The sequence below is a fragment of the Ornithodoros turicata genome, unplaced genomic scaffold (genome assembly GCF_037126465.1).
Source record: "Ornithodoros turicata isolate Travis unplaced genomic scaffold, ASM3712646v1 Chromosome29, whole genome shotgun sequence".
NCBI classification, from domain to species: domain Eukaryota; kingdom Metazoa; phylum Arthropoda; class Arachnida; order Ixodida; family Argasidae; genus Ornithodoros; species Ornithodoros turicata.
The window spans coordinates 1,216,452-1,238,359 of NW_026999353.1; the positions used below are offsets into that span (position 1 = coordinate 1,216,452).

Here is a 21,908-nt window from a genome sequence, read left to right on the forward strand (position 1 = left end):
GTACGCCTCTTTTGTGAGACTTGTGCTGCTCATAATTGTCACAAAAATAACGTACGCCTCCCGTTTTCAACAAATCCGAGCAGTTGACGATATCATTCCAGGTTATGGTTGGCCTCCAGCATGCCTTGTGGTGAAGCTTCATTGTAAGAGTGTACACTATTACAACGAAGCTTTCCCACAAGGCGTGCTGGATGCCGACCACCGTACAGAGTAACACCTCTGTCCCTCTTGATTTGTTTGAAAGTCCGGGGTGTACGCCTTTTCGTGGCAATTAACATTTCTCCATAAGTGTCACAAAAAAAAAAAACGCGTACGCCTTCCGTTTACAAGAAATCAGGGGTCGTCACCCAGGATGATCGTGCTATGGGGTCAAGTTCGTTTTTAAGAGCGTACGTCAACGGGGCGATTAGCGCGGTTAGTGATGACCGCGTGGCTATGGTATATAGTACGTGACGTTCTCGGGTGAATATAAACAAGCCCCCATCACAATTTCCGGTGCCACAAAGACCTCCGCTCCTTCCGCGACTAAGGACGCTCGGAACCAGCCACCACGCATAATGATATCTTTCACTTTCCTGACTTGTGGAAAATGGGAGGCGTATGCCTCTTTGCGGCTTGAATTGCCGTAAAAAGACGTATATAAGGCCGTCTCTCCCCTCAAATCAGGATCGACAACTGTATTCATCGGCAGAGCGTGTTTGCTCCGAAACCGGAAGTCGTTTTTACAACAAACCGGAAGTGGTGCAGAAAAGCACGTATACATAGTTGTAATTGCGTCTTGTCGTAACAAGACAGGAAGGTAGATGGACAACCTGCTTTCCACTGGCCAACCTAATTCTCAAATTCTGCTAATACTTAGCACATATATCTTTCTAATACAGCGCTGAAGAGCTGCTGAATACAGCCAAGAGCTTCAACCAATCATGAAGGTCCTTCTCCTGTTTCTCCTCGTCATTGGATGTGAGTATCCATGACAACGTTTAGGAAACGGGCCCACATGTTTACCGTGATGTGATAATTCCGTTGCAGTGGCAGCAGCTCACGTCCGGGTTCCAATGCCTTTTGCCAGGAGAAGTGCTGATCCGGGTAAGAATATTATTTTACACATCGATCGTACACCCTTAAAACTGGACTGCACCGCATAACTTGCTCCTAGCCTGACATCATCTCCAATGATATCGTTATCTGCCCCGATGTGTTGAAAATGGGAGGCGTACAGCTTTTTTGTGACAATCGTGCTGTTCGCAACTGTCACAGAAAAGGCGTACGCCCCCTGTTTTCAACAAATCAGGGCAGATGACGATATTTCAAAATGATGGTTGGCTAGGAGCGTGCTATGCGGTCAAGTTCATTTGGAAGGGTCTAGATGAATACTTTACTCTAAAACAGAACTTCACCGCATAGCATGCTATGCGCCAGCCATTGCTGCGAAATATATGATTATCGCTTCTGATTCGAAGAGAGAGGGGGTGTACGCCTTTTTGTGGCGATTTTCGTATATCCAAATTGCCACAAAAAGGTGTACGCCCACCCTTCTCTTCAAATCAGAAGCGATAACCACATCATTCGCGGCAATGGTTGGTGCACAGCGTGCTATGCGGTCAAGTTCTGTTTTTAGAGTGTGCTGAACAGGTTTCAATGAAAGAACCTTAGTCGCCTGCCTCCATCTTTCTATATGGTTTAGGACCCTCATTGGATAATAATAATCCTTACACTAGACAATTTCACTTTAATTCATATTTTTCACTGGCATTGAAAAAGAATCGAGGACATACAATCATTCGAATCATTCCTTGGAAACCATGGTACACCACTTTCGTCCATTCTCTTGGTTTAACGCAACTGTTCTAGATGGTGTTGTTTCATTCAGAGGGAAAAAAACAATGGCCAACCTGTTGATTTACTCTTCAAAGCCTCGAGCCATGTATTTCACAGTAACACTGAGAGCAACTGCAGAGTTAAGCTTTCAAACAGAGTGAACTTAAACCAAATCAAACATTTGGTGCAATTAGATGGAAAATGGGAAGTTGCTCTGGCTGATGTGGATGTAACCTTTACAATTCAAAATGACACTGATATCGTTATCTGTATTCCTGGTCATTAAAGCTTCCACGGGGATGTTATTAATGATGTTAATGTATGCTTATCGATGATATGATCGATAGCAGTGATTATCAGTCACATCTTAGCCACTGATGATTACGTCAGAACAATTTCGCTGGCATGAAGACGGAACTGCTGTGGCTTCGGTCGTTGTGACATCATTGTTTTGGTCATCATTTATCGTTGATGACATCGTTACTGAAATCATTATGACGTCATTGGCTGCAAGGTTAATCTCGTCACTACTCAGTATCCATGTCGACGTGTGTGCAGCATGTCCACCTGCTTACCATGCTGTTATAATTCCGTTGCAGTGGTAGGAGCTGAACCCTCGCTTATGGGGACTCACACTATTAGAAGTGCTGATCCGGGTAAGACAATCATTTTACACATCCATCGTACACCCTTAAAAATGGACTGCACCGCATAACTTGCTCCTCGCCAGTCATCATCTCCAATTATATCGTTATCTGCCCCGATTTCTTGAAAATGGGAGGCGTACGACTTTTGTTGTGACAATTATGTTATTCGTAATTGTCACAGAAAAGACGTACGCCCCCTGTTTTCAACAAATCGGGGCAGATGACGATAGTTGAAGATGATGGTTGGCTAGGAGCGTGCTATGCGGTCAAGTTCATTTTGAAGGGTCTAGATGAATACTATATACAGGGTGTTCCATTTAACCACCTTTAAAAAATAATGAATCATCGCAGAAGAATGAAACCAAGTGCATAGTGTTACCAGTGACCTGGGGCATTTAATAGTATTTTTGTCGCGCAATTAACTGATTAATTAATTAATTTAATTTTCTAACTTTTTAATTAGGAGGATCACACCGGAGATGTCAACTGTGAAGTTGTGGGCGTTGACATGTGAAAGCGAATGCAGTGTGTTGCAACTCTCTAGCTCATACGAGTCTTTTTTTCCCGGGCCAGCAGAAAGGGCCCGGAGTTCCGAAACTACGACGGAATCAGTTTCCGTCGCGCGAAAAGAGCGCTTGATTGCAGCGCTTTCTCACGGCCGCTTGACGAACAAGCATTGATGTCGTCCGTCCCGCCTATGCTGTTATCTGTCACGGGTGCGGGGACACCAGCGAGGTCACTGCGGCGCTTTATCTCGTGATTCTTTGTTTTTTAGGCGTGAAGCGACACAAAACACGGGAAGCGGAAGATATTTGCTCACGGCTTACCTTGAACCACGAGCGCGAGATTATTAAATCAATAAGAAAGCTGTGGGCTATGAAATTTATGAAGCCGCTCTTCTACACCTTTTCATTTGCACCCGCTCTCTGCGTTGTAGCACAAGTTATGTCTTTTCCAACGAAGAGACACAACGAAGTGCTACAAGGCAGAGAGTGGGTGCAAATGAAAAGGTGTAAAAGACAAAAGACGTGCTAGACAAAAGACAAGACAAAAGAAGTGCTACAACGCAGAGAGTGGGTGCAAATGAAAAGGTATAAAAGAGCGGCTTCATAAATTTCATAGCCCACAGCTTTGCTTTCTTTCTTATCGATTTAATAATCTCGCGCTCGTGGTTCAAGCTAAGCCGTGAGCAGATATCTCCCGCTTCCCGTGTTTTGTGTCGCTTCACGCCTAAAAAACAAAGAATCAAGAGATAAAGCGCCGCAGTGACCTCGCTGGTGTCAACGCACCCATGACAGATAACAGCATAGGCGGGACGGACGACATCAATGCTTGTTCGTCAAGCGGCCATGAGAAAGCGCTGCAATCAAGCGCTCTTTTCGCGCGACGGAAACTGATTCCGTCGTAGTTTCGGAACTCCGGGCCCTTTGTGCTGGCCCGCGAAAAAAAGACTCGTATGAGCTAGAGAGTTGCAACACACTGCATTCGCTTTCTCATGTCAACGCCCACAACTTCACAGTTGACATCTCCGGTGTGATCCTCCTAATTAAAAAGTTAGAAAATTAAATTAATTAATTAATCAGTTAATTGCGCGACAAAAAATACTATTAAATGCTCCCGGTCACTGGTAACACTATGCACTTGGTTTCATTCTTCTGCGATGATTCATTATTTTTTAAAGGTGGGGTCAATCTTAAATGGAACACCCTGTATATATATATATATATATATATATATATATATAAGATATGGTTATCGCTTCTGATTCGAAGAGAGAGGGGGCAACAACAACAACTTTATTTTGGCTTTGGGGAGTGGGGAGTTTCATCGCCACAGGCGATACTCTACCCCATTTCTGGTGGGAATGTGGGGAATAAAATAACGAGCCCCGTCACAATAACAATCGAAGTCCAATTGTGTCCAGAAATGTCAGAAGAGCTTTGAGCGCAGAGCGTTGCTGGGCTGGATTAGGCCAGAGACCAATTAATTTCGATAAGGAGAAGGGGGCGTGCGCCTTTTTTGGCGATTCTCGTATATCCAAATTGCCACAAAAAGGCGTACGCCCACCCTTCTCTTCAAATCAGAAGCGATAACCATATTATTCGCAGCAATGTTTGGCGCACAGCGTGCTATGCGGTCAAGTTCTGTTTTTAGAGTGTGCTGAACAGGTTTCAATGAAAGAACCATAGTCGCCTGACTTCATCTTTCTATATGGCCTAGGACCCGCATTGGATAATAATATTCCTTACACTGGGCGGTTTCACTTTAATTCACATTTTTCACTCGCATAGAAAAAGAAGCGAGGACATGCAATCTTTCGCACTCCTTGGAAACCATGGTACACCACTTTCGTCCATTCTTTTGTTTTAAAGCACCTCTTCTAGATGGTGTTCTCTCATTCAGAGGGAAAAAAACAATGGCCTACTTGTTAATGTACTCTTCAAAGCCTCGACCCATGTATTTCCCAGTAACGCAGTGAACAAACTGCAGGGGTAGACGTTTAAGGGGAATTACCTTCAATTCAGCTCATTTTATTTCACTGAGAAAAGTGGGGCGCAACAACCCAGTCAACACACTATTGTAAATTCGACGTAGAAAAAACGTTGTATACCAACGAAATGAATGTTGAATCGACGATGAAAGCGAACGTGAAATCATGATGTCAAATGTCCGCTCGAAAACATGTTAATTTAACAAGTGCCGATCAACTGGCAATGATATTAATAACCTTTCATTGAAATTAGAGGAAGACATTAATAATCTAGTCTACTGGTGTCGTACTAATAGATTACATTTGAACGCGAGCAAAACAGTGACCATGATTTTCCACTCGCATAAACGTAATGTTAATACGCCCACTTCTTTATCCATCTTGGGAAGTCCATTGCAGTTTCGGCAAGAAACTAAATTCTTAGGAGTCGTATTCGACAGCCATCTTCGATTTACGTCCCATATTAACGATATCACTCGCAGGAGTTCATACGGTATCAGCGTACTCGTAAAAACCCGACATTACTTTCCGCCATCCATTCTGCTTAACTTGTACTATGCTTTCATACACTCTCATCTGACGTACTGTGCTTCTGTGTGGGGTTTAACTCACAAAACTCATCTTCGTGCTCTTCAGGTAATTCAAAACAGAGCTATCAGAATTACATTTGGGTTACCGTTGCTCGCTCATGTCCCATATCACGAAATTCGTATTCTTACAGTTCATAACATAATCTCTTATAGTATCCTAAGCATGACCTACCGTATATTACAACTTAACCTCACTTTGCCAAAAATAAATTTTCTTCACCTTCGTTCAACCCAGCGTACTAGGGCAGGAGCTGGAGGTCTGTTGAACCTACCTTCGTCTAATACAAACTATGGGAAGCTGTCGTTTTTGTTCCGTGCAGCTTGCGAGTGGAACCAACTAACACGTGAAATAACATGCATTCGATCTTATCCGCTATTTAGAAACAAACTAAAACATGTGTTATTCCATAATGTATCTCGTTTGTAACCACCTTCGTTTCTTTGTATCATCTATCTCCGTTGCACTTGAATTTTTTTTGACAATGATATAAGTGTGTTGTACAATTGCATCTGTATCATCATCAAGTGTATTGTATCATCTTCAATTGTTTTGATCATTGTGCTCTGTTATAATATCTTCATTTTGCGATTGGTGAGGAACCTTTAACCGGGAGTACTCCCTCTGGTTCCTCTATGTGTATATTCACCTATGTATTTTCATTTGTTTTGGTAGAATAAATAAATGTCAAAAAATGTCAAACGTAAATTTAACGTATATGAAATGCAGTTTATATGTGAATACAACGTACCAGACTGTACGACATGAGAGCATAAAATAAACAGCGCTTTACAACGTTTCTCCAACGCTGCCATGACGATAAAAATTACACGTTCAGTGTAATTTTACATTTATTTTAGTATATCCCCTTAACACTTTGAATGTTCATTTAGACATCCCAAGTCTGGTATAAAAATAATTTCGCAGGAAAGTGGGGAAAAGAACCACTTTATTACCCAAAGCACTATGGCATAAGCGTTGACTTGAATTTGCTATAGCCCTCGTGTTTATCTTCTGCACTATTGGCTTGTGGTTGCTGGGACCTCTGCTTGTCTGTACACGTAGACACTTGGATGTTGCATCTGTAAAAAATCGGGAAGTGTCAACTGATGAACTGTTCATGCCTGTGTCAAGACCACTTTGTGGTTATTTATGTTTGCAAATCACAGAGCGTCCGTTTATATAGATCACGATCACAATATCACCACCTTATGTAAATAAGAAGGATCGTCGATGTTACTCACCAGTATAATTAGCTCGGGTCCTGCCTGCTAGCGACGCAACTGTAGCCTCTGGTCCCTTGTTGCCTTATGAACGAACCGATTTCATTGTTCCTTCGTGTTTTCCAATCGCTGGAACTCACCGGCCAAGTAGAAGTTCCGCCGTCAAAGAACACTGAGAAAAACGACACAGACATGATACAGACATTTCGACGTTAGATAATTTTCCGATTTACGCAGCATTCTTACCTGTAGCGCATTAGACGGTAAATGATTCCAAGCTTGCTCAAAGAGACACTTTCCGAGTCCTAAAAGAATATGTAAGATGAAAACTGCAGTGAATCGACCACAAACTAAAAGTAGCACACCACGCTAATGTGCCTAGAAGCATAGCCAGGATCGTTTTCATTTTCATGAACTCGGTGGGCTGAATCGACTGGAAGAACAATAGAGTCTCAAACGAACGCTAATAAACAAAGACACCACGCCCGTTTACCTGTATAGACTGTGGCCGCATGTGGTGCATCCGTTACCTACGAGGGATACTCACTCAACCTGTGCTTGAGCTGTTCGCGCTGGAAATTACCGCACTCCTATCGAGACGCCGACATGTTCCTCAGCTCCATCCTCCAGCGGCGTCTCGAACAGTTTGAAATTAACCGCTGCAACGGCGCAACGGGCGAGGGCATCGCGTGATTCTCTCTTCTGCGCCTGACGAAAAAATACGCCTTCTGCGCAGATTTCTCCTGTGACCGGCTGGCCGGGCCGGGCGCCATGGCGGTGGTACGGTGGTGTGGGGGTCTCAGCTGGCAGGGGGGCAGAGTTAAGAAGATGGGGTGAAGGCGGGTGTCGGAGAAAAGGGGGCTGAAACGCCCAAACTTTTATTTTTCTTTGAAATGAATAGAATTTGATTATAGGTAGGGTTTTCAAGATGCTCTGAATTTGATAAAATACCCGTGTCTAGATTACTGGGTGAGCACTTACTGGCTGTCCATCAGCTGTAGGTTTCCGACGTATCGAATTACTACCATATTAATATTTTCTTTGTACGATCTTTTGCAATGTTAACAGTAGCAGAGTCACGCAAAAGCAACCATGGTAAAGCGCTGTTGAACGGCCTGCGCGGCAGATTCATTGTTTGAGCATGCTTTTTGCTAAAGGCAAAATTTTCGCAAAAGCAACGTTGTATATTCGACGTCTGTCCTTCTGTGACTTTCCATTATAGTTATCGACGCTGTTTTCACGTATGACAATCTACTGTTAATTTGTGTGCAACAAATCCACGTTATATTCACGTAAAAGATTTTACATGCTGAATTGACTACGTAATGTCAGCGCGGAATCAATGTTCGCATTTTGCGTTCTACATTGTTCAGCAATATTCAACGTTAATTCTGCATTCTACCAACAATGTGTGTTGACTGGGAAGCAGCACAGTGCTGCTTGACAAGGTTCCGGGAATTTTGGTCATGACAGTGGTGCAGATAGATGGATGACACATGCCGCTCAATTCGGCCTCGCGATACACGTACTAAAAAATAATAAGTTGACAACAACAACAACAAAAAAATGTGCGTGAATACACGTCATAGGCAAGTCTCTGAGGGGGCGAATAATACGCAAGATATATAGGCACTACAACACTCAAACATTAATGACGAGAGTTACAACAATTCTCAGCACAATAAAGTCGCACAGAGTCTGCCCCTCTCGACGCTTAATATTTGAGGGATTGGCAGCAACAGCATAGGCATCTGGTAAATAATTTTCTATTTCGCATAGTATGTACTTACCTTAATTACAGCTAAACAGCTGGTGTCTTTAGATGCAAGGTGGGTGCCTGTTCTGGCTTATGTGAATGTGCCATTTACAATTCAAAACGTGATTGATGGCATTAAAACTTCCAAGATGATGTCGTAGATGATGCTTTAATATACTTACCAATGATACTATCGAAATGAATGATTATCAACCATGTCTTATCCGCCGATTACGTTAGAATGAAGTCACTGATATGAAGGCGAAACGGCTGGGACTTTGGGCCCATGTGGCATCGTTACTCAGGGTCATTGTGACATCATTGGCCCTAAAGCTAATCTTCTCACTACTGAGTGATCCCGTGGATAATCCCGTTGCAGAGGCAGCACCCATATTTTGGGGAAGGAACTATCCGGACTCATGAAGTGTTCAAAATGGTAAGAACTTCATTTTGTGTATCGATCGTCGATGAACGCTAGTAGACTGCTGGCCAGCAGTTGATGAAAGAATATCAATCGACCGATTCCACCTTTCTATAGGATTCTATAGGATCTAGGACCCTCATTGGATAACAATAATAAGAGTCGATGAAATATCCGAGTGGTTTTATATCTACAGTATAAGGGCGTAGTGAGTCAGCACAGATTGTTCCAGCAGAAGCGTTAAAAAAGATAGAAAACAGTCGTACTGCACCGTCTCGATGTGGTTAGAGACACTCCTAGGATAGGCTAGACCGTGTTGTTACTATACTGTGGTGTGGCGTGTTTTACATTTTACATTGATCACCTTGAACTGGCCGTTCATTTTGGTCCTGGCAGAATCCGGACAAGAGCACGATTTTTGCTCTCTCCGAACGCCTCGCCTATTGACGAATAATAATAATACGCGCGGTACAACTGTTAAAGGGGCAAATAATATGCAAAAACAAGGTGACTTCAAATGAAGTTCGACGCCATGTTAATTTCGTACTTGCTACCAGAATTCGAAACTTTGCTTCCGTTACGAAACTACCAGAAAAAATATACGGGACTCTTTCTTGATTTGGTGGTAAAAAGTGAACGTCGTCTTGTCTCGTGCATCGGTGTTTTTCGTCCATGCTGCACATGCACGCGCGGCCATGGAGCAGTCCCGGCTAAAAACGGGGTGCGAAGCCGACTGGCGTTGCTGTCCGAAGGACGTGAAAATAAATGTTGTCAGTAGAACATTTGGCGAGAGCTTTTGTAGGCTACCATACGGTGAGTCGGCATCGAAAAATGAAGCGGTGCGCATCACGCCGCGCATATTCGGAACACTACGATCGGACCCGTTCCAAATCCACAGGGCCACGATAGGTAGGCGCTCGCTTGTCCTGCTGCCTCATTGGATGCCGTCAATCGTCGCTTCCTGCAAATGTCATTGGTTGCCGCCAAAGACGGCTCTGTTTTCATTGCGTTTTTCGTCTAAACGGTAGCGCTGTGTGAACTAATTTTCCATCCACTATAGTGACCGAAACACGGGCTTTCATTTGAGAGCTAGTTGTTTTTTGCATTGCCCCTTTAAAGCAATACGGTAGTGGAAGTAACCGAGCGTTCTGCGCATATCTCCTTTCCCTCTTGCTCCACTCGGAAAGCTCCATTGGCTACGGCGGTGCGCTCCCTCTTCCCCCTCACTGCCTTCTCTCATGCGTAGAGACGCACTCCTACGACGTATTTCCCCAGTCTACCGGCTCCGTTCTTTGCTTATAGACCAATCACACCTTTTTTTGCGCCGGACGTTCTACGCACATTATATCATTATCACCTTATAGCAAAGCGGCACCTAAGGTTCCCTTTTTTCTTTCTTGTTCGAAAAAAGACCGAAAACGTACGTCGGTCGAATTTCCCCCGATTCGGTTGTAATCGAAAAACTGCGAGTACAGGGGGATATTCGAAGAAATAGGGCAGATATAAATTGCCGCGGCGGACGAGCAAATTGTTGATGCGGAGCCGAAAGCCATAGGGAAATATACGCTGTAGAAGTGCGTCTGTACGCATGAGAGGAGGCAGTGAGAAGGAAGAGGGAGGGCGCCGCCGCAGCCAATGGGGCTTTCCGAGTGGAGCAAGAGGGAGAGGAGATATGCTCAGAACGTTCAGTTCCATCCAGAGCGTACACGATGGCTGTGAAAAAATGCCCTTTTACTTCCTCGTTAGGCTTAGAATGCCACCACAGCGAACAAGTCCATGTTGAATGCGCATGGCGCGGAAAATGGCATTATGATTTCTATCCGCCGATGACTGTCGGGTAAAACATGTACACACCCAGAAAAAACGTGGAAAAACGCATATTTCCTGCAAGATCAATAAGCACCAAAAAACATACGCCGAACCGGCACAACAATAAAACCCGAGAACTGAGATCCCCTCGCGGTAGCGTACGTTTCACTAAAACTCTATCAAGTCATGCGTGACATTGGCATCACCCCATCAACGGTGATGTGCTGGGTAACCACAGGAGTCATCGTGGTTACCATGGTTATCGGCTATGGGGACGCCCTAAATATCTGAGGTCCTTTAGAATTAATACCAATGAGTGTTGCACTGATGTTGAGAACACATAAGGAAGGGTGTTAGGTGGCGTTGACCTAGGGAACATGTTCTTATTCAACTCTGGCAACTCCGAGCAACTTTGAGCTGGCAGAACAATGCAACCTGTGCTTTTAAAGGACCAGCAAAGCGTCGATATTGTCTTTCAGTGGCATCGGTTTAAGAAGGAATTATGTTTCTTTGGAAGCTTTTGTCTCTTTTCACCCGTGTGCTAGAAAAAAAGAAAAAAAGGCATCACCAGTAGTTTTGAGGAAAACATACACACACTGGCTTAACGCAACAATGAAACAAAATGCAATATGACGCGTCGACGCCTGTTCGGCCATCCTCATCAGAACGAAAGAAGAAATGTCGTATTATATTTTGTTTCATTGTCGCGTTAAGCCAGTGTGTGCAAGTTTTCCTCATGATGTCCCCTGGCTTGTGGTCTGTTTTCAACCAGTATTTTTTGTATCGCGTGAATTGTTATTCTATTACAACCATCTATTGTACGGCATGTACAAACCAAAGCATGTAACTTGTATCTTGCAGGGTGACGAAAGAAAATAAAGGCGCCTGGTAATAAAGCTGGAAACGATTTTTTCTGTTTGTTCATATCAGTCCTGACGATGAACGCAAAGAGCACACGGAAAGATCACCGGATTGAGTGTTGCTAATTTGATCATAGTTCCAGGTACAGGCTGGCACCGACTGCTGTGTATGTATACTGTGAACTAAGGTCGGCAAATGTGTTCATTCAGCAACTGCTACTTGTAACACGGATGAAGGGAAGTCATCGCTCTTTTAGATCTCGCTGTTTAAAGGAGCATGGAAATGACATACATTAACGTGGCTCGAAACCCTGCTTCATCTTTGAAACTGTCCGCCAGGAGTCACCACGCAAAATATTTTCACTCTGCGGCGTATTGTCACTGGGCATTAAAAAAAAAAAAAGCCAGTCCGAAGAACCAGTCGCGGACAAGAGACAGGAGATCCCTGTGGACGTCTTCTTCTTCAGACAGGAGGGCAGTGACCGCAAGCCACAAAGGGCGATTGGTCAGGGCAGGGAATGACGCACGCGTGACATAGAAATCGTACGTTGAGATTGGGAGGTACCCGGGTTCGAATCCCAGTGCCGGCTCTGCTGTGTTTTTCCTGGGGTTTCGTCACACGCTTTCAGGCATATGTCGGCACAGTTCTCTTAGAAGTCGGCCCAGGACACAAATTCCCCTGGGCGTCAGTTGTGACGTTGCCCACCTCTGTGAGACGGACAACGGCCAGCCCTTTCGCCACCACCACCACCACCACTGACACAGAAACTACTCAGTGTTTTTTTTTTGTTGTTTTTTTTTAGTTGTGCGGAACAGAGCCTTGCGCGTGCTAGGAGCTCATTTTATTGGCTGTAGAAGACGGCACAGTTGAAAAAAAAATATATATAGATATATTTCGGGAGTCACTTCCACGCTCCTATAAAACTATAAGGTGGGAAACCTTACAGAGTGCAGAGACTGTGCTCCTATGCCACCAAAGTATCGGGAGACGCGCAGCTTTATTGTGCAAAGGGAGTCGAATATTCTGGAATAGTCATCTGTTTGACGTGTTGTGAACACCGTCACCCAGTTGAGGTAAGCATCGTAGAGGGGAAGGATGCGAGGCCAAGCAATTTCGTGAGGGAGAGGGAACTGGACCTCGTGGAGGGTGCGAAGCCTCACAGGTGCTCATACAATAAACACATATATGATCCCTATGAGTTGTTGATAGGATTAGCTTGATGATACTTTTCGACACTAACTTAGTACTCCTCCGTTAATTTCTCGTTTCTTATACTTAGTTTTTTTTTCCTCCTCAGCATCAAACTTGAGATCAGTCATCATATTGGCTTTTGTGCAAGCTTCCGCTGATTTATTTTCTAAATCCCTTACTATCCTTTCATACACCCTTAATCCCTTATTTTCCTTATTATCCCTTATTATCCTTAAATCCCTTATTATCCTTTCATACACCAGGAAAACTGCTCCCATACCCATTCTAGCTGCCTTATTTAAGCCCGCTTCTAGTTTTAAGTATTCTGCGTTGAGTTCAGTGACTCTGGCCTCGATAGTTTTACTGCCCCCTTTTAAGCTTTCTACTACGCTCTTGCTAGGTTCTGACGCAGTTGGCAATGAAGCTCTGCTTTGCCGATTTGCCCTACCATCCTCGCTTTTAATTGGTGACCTTTGCGGATTATTACTCGCGAGAAATAGGTTATCCTCTTTAGTTTCTTCCCTAAAGCTCATTTTTACGCCTATCGAATCAGAGCGATAAAGTGCACCTTCAGCTCATATTAATCCTACCTAGAGCAAATCTACTAATGCAAATCAGTCAATCAATTAATCTACAAACCCCCTACCTAAACTAACAAATCCACTGCAATAAACGAGACGAAACAGAAGCCTCCCGACCCCACAAAAATAACTATACGGTTGAGGGAAATCCCTAAAACAAAAAACGTAAGCGGGGACGCACCCCAGCCGCACTCCGCCGCTAACCATGCGAAAACTGCAAAAATACTCCAAAATCCGGGAGACGACATAACTGGACAAAAAAGTAGAGAACTCCGACTTACAGACAAAATTATATATACAGTGAACCCTCGTTAATATGACCCCCGATAATCTGACATACGCGCTTTACGACCACATACTCCTGGGGAACAATGCAGCGAAACCTCTGCAAATCCCCCCGTTAATATGACAATTCCGCATTATGACCAAAATTTTCGGGAACGACCATGGTCATAATAATGAGGGTTCACTGTATACGACAAAATAACAAGTTTTACTCAGACGTTTCGTCCGTCATGCGGCGGACATCATCAGTGCCAAACTGGATGAGAGATTATACAACCGGGCGCTATTTAAGGAGATGGGAGTATTGTTCGGGAAGGCGGCCACGGCTTTTGTTACAAACCGAGGAGTCACCACGTATGTGCCACGACTGTAGAAGCTTTCTGGGTCCCCATCTTTGTTCGCGAGCGAAGGTCACCGCGTTGTCGAAGTCGAAACAATGTCCCGTGTCCCAACAAAGCTTTGTAAGCTCCGTCTTAAACCGTGTGGCGTGCGTTGCGCTTTTTTGTCCCGCTAATGTTCTTGGAAACGAGTGTTCCGTTTTCTGCCTGTCTCGCCAATGTAGCACGTGTCGCAGTCGTGGCATTGTACTTTGTAGACTACTCCAGACTGGTCTTCCGAGGGGACGTGGTCCTTCGGTGTCGATATGAGACTTCTAACTTTAACATGCAGTTTGAACGTAGTCCTGATATCCAACGGAAGCAAAGCCCGGCGGATAGATTCACCAACGCCTTTGACATAGGGGATGACAACGCGTGTTTGGCGGGTGTTTGTTATGTTAAGTCGGAGTTCTCAACTTTTTGTCCAGTTATGCCGCTAACCGCGTCCTCCCCATGCCGTGTGTGTCATATTTCCTGTCAATTACACCAGAACTAATAATACAATGAGAACTTACTGTGCTTAAGTCGAATCCCCGTTGTTAAATTTTCGGGCAAACAGGCGTAATCCAAAAAGCGAGCAGGCACAACACGACACACGCATACATACACACGGCCCGGTGCCGTTGAGGGGGCGTAGAATCCGAAGCGCAGGTGAGATGCATCCGCTCACCATGAAAGCAGTTCGCAATCTGGAGAAGCACCTGAAGAAGACACAAGATGATGGCCATGGGAGACTATAAAGAACGCTACTGCCTGGAGGGTACAGACTAGGAGAAGTGTTCGGCTGAGGACATGGCGTCATGAGGTACTGAGTGATGAAGAAGTCGGCCCAGACGATGGCTGGACTTCGGAGAAGGAACTGGGACAGCACATGATGCAGGCCTATGGAATGAGTCGTCCCTGGCACGTAGGAAGACTAGAACCTGGAAAATAACCAGACATGAGGAAGGAAGAGATGACGCCGGTCCATGCAGGGAACTGTAGGGAAGAGACTACAGTGGTAGTGCTAGATAGTGTACAAGGACATACGGGTTGTGCTGGAACTCTTAAAGTGCATACCCTACAGGCATTTATGAATTGTAATTGAAGTTTTTTTTTTTATTCCATTCATTGTGTCACTTTGAGAAAATAGATCAATGCCGTTGACGTAGTTAGGCCCCTCCCCTTGGCTGGGGTTTCGCGAACACTTTAATTATTTTCCTCCCCCTTTCATGTTTCTACTCTTCCTTCTAGTAACCCAACTCCCATTCTTTTTCTGTCCTTCGCTTCTTCTTTCTCTCTGAGGATCAGGCCTGCGGTACCTTCTTCTTCTTCTTCGTCTTTCTCCGCAGTGGCGCATAGCACGGGGCAATTGGCCACGGATCGTGACATGAGGGCCCAGTACCTTGCGGTACCTTGTGTGGTGCGGGCCTGGGCATCCCTCACCCTTCTTCCTTTTCCGAAAGTAATGTCCTTAAGGCCAAGGGTAGGTTGGTTCGGAGGAGCTCGTCGCCCCGGAAATCTCTCGGAGCCTTTTAGACAGAGGAAAATCGATGAGATTTTTCGCCAGAAATCGCCAGAGATTTTTCACAAAGCTTCTGAGCCTTCGCAGTGCGGCGGGCGCCAGTGATGCGGCAAGTACCGAATGGAGGCTGGAAGGTAATAGTTTCAATTATTGCTCCAGGTACATCCCACATACCTATACGTGTCTTCCTTCAAGTTAAAAAAAAACACTTTTGCTTTCTCTTACTGACATTAGTATATGTAGAGTTTCTCATGAAAACAGTCAGCGTTCTTTTCAAAGGAATGGCACATAAGTTACTATTAGTACCATGTCAGCGCAGAACATGCAGCCACCACATGCAAAACAGATCGAATGTCTTGGCGCCATTTTGGCTTAGTTCTGCTTGTGTCATAAAGCACCAAAACACCACCCATCTTTAAACGCAGGGCATTTAGCATTCAACTCTCGTGTCACTTCTTCGTATGAGTCTATCATTTCACAAAAATCTCTCCGAACTGTTTAAAATCACTCCCGACTGCCGCCTGCGTTTATTTACTTCTCAACTAGGTCTATCGATTCAGCGATGCAACCTGTATCCCACAATATACAGCGCTCCACAGTTCCAATTTACACTCACTGCATCATCCAGATGTATTCCAAACACTTCTGACGCAGTCAATATCACTTTAGTGTGCAGCCCTACCAAAATGCGTCGCAGAACAGACGGAGCTGAAAACGGCGTAGCGTGGAGTTCACAGGCGTCAGGACAGACATGCGTATCAACAGCTGTACTTTACATCCCACAGGACGAAACTGAAAAAGGGATCAAATTGCCCTACGCCATGTCATCTATGGAATCATTTGCCGTACTAGCTGCTTTGAGATGCATGCCCTCGTCCACACCCAGTGTCTGGACAATCCTGACGGACAGTAAAACGGCGCTAGATGAGACAACATACTACTCCACTAAACTGATTAGTGACGTGATTCCACGATTCTTGACGTGCAACTAGCAGCTGATGGCAGCCACATCATGCCACTGGGCCGCTGTGTATGTTTATAATGGGTTCTAAGCCATATTGGTCAATTTGAAAATGACAGCGTTGATTCTGTCGCAATACGAGCCCACGATACTGAGGTAATGAATGCTGTCCGGCTTGCGTCCTCGCCTGCCAAGTGAATACCTCATGCTTCTGTACCATCAGCACGCGGCTCTTTCTGAAGGATGCTGTCAGAACTAACGCCCCCTTGCGACCCAATAAACTGCTGATGGCCAATGTTACGCTTCGACATATATCTGGGGGGAAGAACCTGTACTCGATCGGCAGCGCTTCAGCGTTGCAAGAACTGCATTTTCTTTGTTTTGTTTCGGACGTCTTTGTTTTGCGTTTTTACCATTTAATTTCCATGAAAACCGTCTCTGCCACTTATCCCTTTACTGTGACGGCACCGAAAACTTCTCAGCGGCTGGCCTTCATGTGACAAGAAGATTACGAGCACCTAAATATTCGTGTGACACGCTCTTAAAATTATTAGTCCTCTATTATTCACGACGCAGGATGCGCCCGATGGCAGTGTGTATTGTCACCAAAGCAGGAGACCTACCAATGGGCCACCGCTACGAGTGTGTATTGTCATCAAGCAGGAGAGATATCTATGGACAGACCACCGCTACGAGTAGAGAGTGTATTGGCATCAAATGGAAGGCCGGCCACAGGGGCAGGGGCAGGGGGACCACCGCTACGAGTAATGTGTATTGGCATCAAATGGAAGGCCGGCCACGAGTAATCTTTAGAAAAAATCTTCCCGGAAACAACACCGCAAGCGCACGAGTAATACGCAATGTTAGTTCGACGATCGCCGCAAACCGAAATTAGGTTCTGGCGACAGCTGCCCATCACCTGTGCCAGCTATACAAGTTTGCTGGTGTGGCGGAAGCGTCAACAATCAAAGTGGTCGCCTCTCGGGCTCCCTAGCGGTATCCAACGACGACGACGACGATCGAGACAGTGACATGGGGCGCGTTAGGCAGGTTCCCGAGCGCCATATCCCGGGTTCTCAGGGGAACGTACCCTTGGTGTTTCCACTTAATGGTGTTTGTGAGCCTATCCGGAAGCCGAGCGCAAGAGCCGCTGAGTGCGCGCCACCTATCGAGCTTTCTTCTGTCGTCTGCTAACTGCTTTGAAATAAACATAGCAGTAGACCATAGCAGTCCTCTGCAATCGTATCGCTATTTACCTCCGACATACGATGATTCCGGAAACACAAAGAGGCGGTTGCAACGTGTTGCAACGCGATTTCGAACATTTCGAGAGTCAGTACACCGGAACATGTGTCACGCTCCGGAACTGGCTGTGCTCTTCCCCAGCGTTCTCCGGTTTCGAATTAAGGGGTGCGAAGGGTGCACCCGGGAACGTGCACCGGAAGTCACTTTGGAGGTGTTAAGTGATCCCCTGAAAGAGGGAACGGTCCCGGAGCACGAACCTAAGGCGCCCATGGTCTCGCTCAAGCTATCCCCAGCCGCCGGCTCTAAAGCGAAACGCACCGCCTCGAAATATTCTCGCCACCGGCGTGCGAGCTCGGAAGATCTCTGATTGGCTGCGCATGATATGTATAAATATTTGGATGCTCATTGGTGTCCAAGAACTGGCGTCAGTTTCCTTCGCGCTGATTGGGCGAGAGTCATTTGATTGAGGAGCGAGCATCCGAACGCGCGAACCGCTCAACGGAAGCAGTCGAACGGAGGAGAACGAAAAACGACAGAGTGGCTGACAACTCTTACCCCCTGCAAACAAGAAGACAGAGGAGACATCGGAGACATCGCGTCTGTCCGGCCACGCGTGTTCTCTCGGACTGCAACCTGCAACCGTTGTGCACGCAGACGCTAGGGGTTAGTTTGAGGGTTGTGAATGCTTTAGATTTAGATTGTGGCGAACTGCTAATGTGCGAACGGAATGGCACATCCACCTCATCATCACAACAGCGGGAAGACGAACATGACATGGAATCCCTGCACCTCCAAAGGACGCAGAAATCGTCAGAGAGGAAGTCTGCACTCTTTCCGACGTACTGCAGGTGAACGGTAAGACAAGTTTGATTACTTTTTTGTGACTGGAGGAAGTCATGCAGGTTTATCACGTTAAGTGTATTACGTACAACATTTAGAGTCACTCGGTACGTTAGCGGCGTTTCATTGTGCAGTGCATTGCCGTAACTTGTACCTTCCTGATATGCCGTTAATCAAATTATGTGTGGTTATGCTAGTTGCCCCTCATACGCGCCGCAGCAGTTCATTCACTGTGAGATACGAACATTCGTGACCAATGCCTTGGTGTTCACATAAGAAATCAATATCGATTGCCTATCATAGCAGTGATTTCCGTGCAGAGTTACGGATCATCAATATATTTTTTGTTTTGTTTTAGTTCTCCCGCAGCCATCGGCAACAACGACGCACATAGCTCAGCATTGGCTTTTGAACTGCCCTTCGATGTCGAAGCACCTAAAGCTCCAGTGAAGCCTGTTGCAATACGTAAAAAGATATGTACTGTAGCTTTTTCGAGGCAGTTCCCGAGGACAAATAAAGTTGATTTGTCATACACCATCGCTTTTTGATTCTCTGCTTTGGGACAGCATGATCGTTGCTCTACAGCAAGACAGCAAGCGCCGAAGACAAACGGACGAGGCTGGGGGGGGGGGGGACGAGAGGAGAGACGAAAAACCCGAGGAGAGAAGGGGGAGGGGGTTGAGAAAGGAGGTCGGTCTGCGCATGCGCACTGGGCCCCAGCTTTTTTTCCGCACTGCACCTCGGAGACGCTGTGAGTGGCTCCTGGGGATCACGTGGTTTGGGCGCCCGCCATTTTCCCTGGACCATGGCGTAAACGGCAGCTTCCGGCGGATGCCCTGGCGGAGAAATCAACGGACGCTTCATTGCTTCGGGTGGATCTCTGATTGGCGGTCATGCTGTTGGTGCTCTCCTCGCCACGGATTTCGTGACGAGCGACTTTAGGACGAAGACTGTTTTTGACTGAGTGATGTGTGTGGAAATACTTCGGTGCCGGTAATTTGTCGTTTTAATACCTATTCTGTTGTCGCATTTACCCCCTTACTGCGATTACTTGACAGCGTGTATTCGAGTAGTGTATGTTTTGCGATTTACCTTGTTGCGATTAGCAGAAAGTCTTCCTCTTGTTGTTGTTGTTGTTATTCTTGTCCGTGCATGCCCAAACATGTTCGCGATGGTGAAAATCTTGTGTGTGCCTGTTTTCGCGCGTGTTTTCCCCTCGTTAGCACTTTTTTGTTTTGTTTTTTCTGCATTCCACGAAAGTCCCCATGATGACAGCGGTGCTGCCACCTGACGTGATGCTTTCCAACCTGCCTGGTGTGACACTTTGCAAATGGTGGTGCCCATGGGCTGATGCTGTTACCGAACCAGACTCATTAATGAATTGAATATGTATAGTAATGACATGAATTATTAAATGGGTATAGAAAGTGTATTTATGCGTATGTGCGCTTCTTTTCATGTGTCTCATTATAGAAAAATACAACTTAACGATGATTTGATATTTTCCTCCTCTCTCTCTCTCGTTGGAATTAATGGTAATTGAATTTATTAATTGAAAATTATATTTTACGCTCTATTATCGCATTATTAAGCGTGTATGAGCGATTTTAAGCGGAACAATTGAAAATAACAAAAAAATTGGCTGGGGGTGAAAATTGCAAAATCGGGGGTAACAGGGGGGGGGGGTGAGAGAGGAGGAAGGTGTCAAGTTGCTCGTTAAGTTGTATTATTTCCTTACTACTTACCATGAGTATATGTTTCTCTGCGTGCAGCCATAGAAGCCATTTTAACCTTTAATTCTTAATTTCAAACACGTCTAGTGTTATTTACTGGTTTCTTCAATGGCTTTTTTCCCCTCATTATAATGCCCTGGCTTGCACTGTGGCATTGAGGAGTGCTCAGCACCCTCCCAGGTGTATATGGCTCGCTGAGCGACCCCTGGTTTGCCAGTTCCGAGGGGAGGGGCAGGGGTGCGGTCAGCCTGCTCTGAAGTGGCAGCTCGGTGCACCCAGGGGAGGGAAAAGAGAGGAGGGTGAAAGAGGCAGGGGAGAGATGATGGTGGCAGAGGAGAGGGAGAGGGCGTCTTAACCCTCTTGCTCTGGGATTTGTAAACATGCGAGCATCCCTCAGTAGTCTTCATTGGGAAGCTCCCTGTACCACGGTAGCCGCCAGGATTATTGGCTGGAAGTGCGGATCTGCGGCGATTAACCATATGCCGTATACTCTTCCCATGAGGATTTTGGTATTTGTGTAATGTGGTTTTGGTCTGGCCTTTGGGCCTTTGTTTACTTTTTCCATAAACATTTATTGAAGGCTGTCAACGATTTTCGTAAACTGTCTGGCGCACAACGAATTGATCTTAGAGCCTGATCTAAGAGAGGTACCCTCTACATTAATGCGCAACCTTCCCGCGTTGCCCCCTAATGCGTGCCCTCAAAAACTCTAGTTCTTCGGTGTTGACTCGAGTTCCTCGATGTTGTCTTCGATGGTAATGGGGTATCTCGTGTAAAGTGGCCTAGAGTGCTTAAACGTTCCTCCGCTATTCTCCGTGAACTCAAGTCGGTAGACCTGCCCCTCAGTTTCCGTGACACTTACTGACCTCTTGGTACTACAGCCGTCTGTGGTTCCTTTCCGCTGTATGCCTGCCACCTGCAGTCATTCGAGCCGCGATAACTCGCAACGCATTCCGTTTCCTGTGGGCTGGTTCAGTTGAATGGGTCAGGAGGTCACAGCTGTATTTCACGGGCGATCGGGGTGGTTTGGGTGTGCCGGTTCTCACGGAGCGATGCCTGGCGCTGGAGATCCGTGCTTTCTTTGAGGCACTTCACGGTGCTGATCATCCAGCGTGCGTTGTGGTGCACTATTTCCTCGGTCATGCCGTCCGGTTGTTCACCGATATCACTGACAGCCGTCCCAGAGCAGAAGTCCCTTCCCCCTTTTGACAGCTTGCATAGCTGCCGTCACAGGTGTACGCGAGATGTCCCCGGACGCTGACGTCTCTCTTTGGGAAGCCAGGGATTTCTAGACCGCACTCATGCAGGTGCTGCTGGTTTCCTCCCTGTCTGGTGCCGTGCGTGATACTTCCGGGAGCGCCTGGCGACGTATTACTGCTGGCAGGTGGGACGGTCGTCGGGAGAGTCTCCAGTAGAAGCTGGCTCATGGTGTTCTGCCGCTCCGTGAACATTTACACCGCTTCCATATCTGTCGCACGGATCACTGTATGTCTTGTGGCACCTCGGAGTCGTCAGAGCACTGCTTCCTTCAGTGTCAGATTCCGCTGCTCCTTTGGCGGATGTTTTTGATCTCCCAA

At 46.0% G+C, this 21,908-nt stretch overlaps 1 long non-coding RNA gene across 1 annotated transcript; it reads right to left on the reverse strand.

Annotated features, from left to right (window-relative positions):
- Positions 1-6,722: 6,722 nt before the first annotated feature.
- LOC135373676 (uncharacterized) lies at positions 6,723-7,446 on the reverse strand. The gene is made up of 3 exons (XR_010416542.1): positions 7,261-7,446; positions 7,014-7,200; positions 6,723-6,939 (listed from the first exon to the last, which is right to left on the reverse strand). It is a non-coding gene; the product is annotated as an uncharacterized LOC135373676 (long non-coding RNA).
- Between the last annotated feature and the right edge of the window lie 14,462 nt (positions 7,447-21,908).